Source organism: Nematolebias whitei, chromosome 8, assembly GCF_014905685.2.
Source record: "Nematolebias whitei isolate Nwh7 chromosome 8, NemWhi1, whole genome shotgun sequence".
Lineage (NCBI taxonomy): Eukaryota > Metazoa > Chordata > Actinopteri > Cyprinodontiformes > Rivulidae > Nematolebias > Nematolebias whitei.
The window spans coordinates 51380305-51382413 of NC_056505.1; positions in this window are offsets into that span (position 1 = coordinate 51380305).

Sequence of the window (2109 nt, forward strand, 5' to 3'; positions counted from 1 at the left end):
TATAATGAAGTTTGCAGACGACACAGCAGTAGTGGGACACATCAATTCAATTCAATTCAGCATGCATCAGGATATCAATTCAATTCAGTTTATTTATATAGCTCCAAATCACAACAAAGTTGTCTCAGGGCACTTTACAGGAACATTCACATAAAAACCAATGAGTAAAGTTCTCTATCTAAGGAATCCAGCAGACAAGATGAATCTTGGCTTCGTTGCAGTCTCCCATCCTGAGCAAGCACAGTGGAGACAGTGGAAAGAAAAACTCCCTTTAACAGGAAGAAACCTCCAGCAGAACCAGCTCAGGACAAGAGGCCATCTGCTTTGACCGGCTGGTTGAGAGGACAGGAAGGAGAGACAGACAAACACAGAATGGTAGGTCCAGATATAGGTCCAGGTCCAGATATAGGTCCAGATATAGGTCCAGGTGTATCTGAAAGACAAACACATGTTAAGGATAGAAAAAATAATTACAAATACAAAACAGGTTGAGCAGAGTAAGTAAAGACAGTAGCAGAGTGAAAAGTGTGGTCAGTTTGTCCTCCAGCAGTCTAAGCCTATAGCAGAATAACTAAGGGACAGCTCAGGAAACCCAAGCCGACCCTAACTATAGGATTTATCAAAAAGGAAAGTCTTAAGCCTAGTTTTAAAACTGAATAATGTGTCAGCCTCATGGACAGAGGTTGAAAGTTGGTTCCACAAGAGAGGAGCCTGATAAGTGAAAGATCTGCCTCCCATTCTGTTTTTGTAAATTCTAGAAACCACAAGTAAACCTGCAGTCTGAGAGTGAAGTGCTCTGTTAGGAAAATATGGAACAATAAGATCTGTAATATAAGATGGAGCCAGGTTGTTGAGAGCTTTGTAGGTTAGAAGTAAGATTTTGAAATCTATTCTGGATTTGACAGGGAGCCAATGGAGAGAAACTAAAACTGTAGAGATATGATCTCTCCCAGTAACTCCAGTTAAGACTCTGGCAGCAGCATTTTGGATCAACTGAAGACGTTTTAAAGACGTATTTAGACACCCAGATAATAAACCATTGCAATAGTCCAGTCTAGACGTGACAAATGCATGGACCAGTTTTTCTGCATCATCTTTAGATCAGATGTTTCTAATGTTAGTGATATTACGCAGGTGGAAGAAGGAGGTTCTAGTAACGTTTTTAATGTGGGGGATAAAAGACATGTCCTGATCAAAAATAACACCAAGATTTTTAACATTAGAGCTGGAGGACAGATTAATGCATCTAAGGAGGGAGAAAGACTGAAAAATTCATTCCTAAGGTGCTCAGGTCCAAAAACCAAAACCTCAGTCTTGTCTGTGTTCAACAGGAGAAAATGAATGGTAATCCAGGTTTTTATGTCTTTAAGACGTGCTTGTAGTCTAAGTAGCTGATTGGATTCATTGGGTTTAATGGACAAATGTAACTGTGTATCATCAGCATAACAATGAAAATGTATCCCATGCTGTTTAATAACTTAACCTAATGTAAGCATACTGTATATAAAGTAAAGAGTATTGGCCCAAGCACTGAGCCCTGAGGAACTCCGTGACTATCTTTGGTGTATAAAGAAGATTTATTATTTACATTTACAAACTGGAATCTATCAGATAGATATGATTTAAACCATTTCAGAGCTGTTCCTGTAATCCCAATATCATAGTCATGTCTCTGTAGTAAAATATTGTGATCAACTGTATCAAATGCAGTACTGAGGTCTAACAGGACCAGTAGAGACACAAGTCCATTGTCTGAGGCCATGAGAATATCATTAGTGACTTTTACTAGTGCTGTTTCTGTGCTATGATGAGCTCTAAACCCTGACTGAAACTCTTCAGATTATTTCTTTGTAGATGTTCACGCAACTGACCTGCAACTACAAACCGGATTCCAAAAAAGTTGGGACACTAAACAAATTGTGAATAAAAACTGAATGCAATGATGTGGAGGTGCCAACATCTAATATTTTATTCAGAATAGAACACAAATCACAGATCAAAAGTTTAAACTGAAAGGATGTATCATTTTAAGGGAAAAATCTGTTGTTTCCAAATTTCATGGCGTCAACAAATCCCAAAAAAGTTGGGACAAGTCCATTTTTACCACTG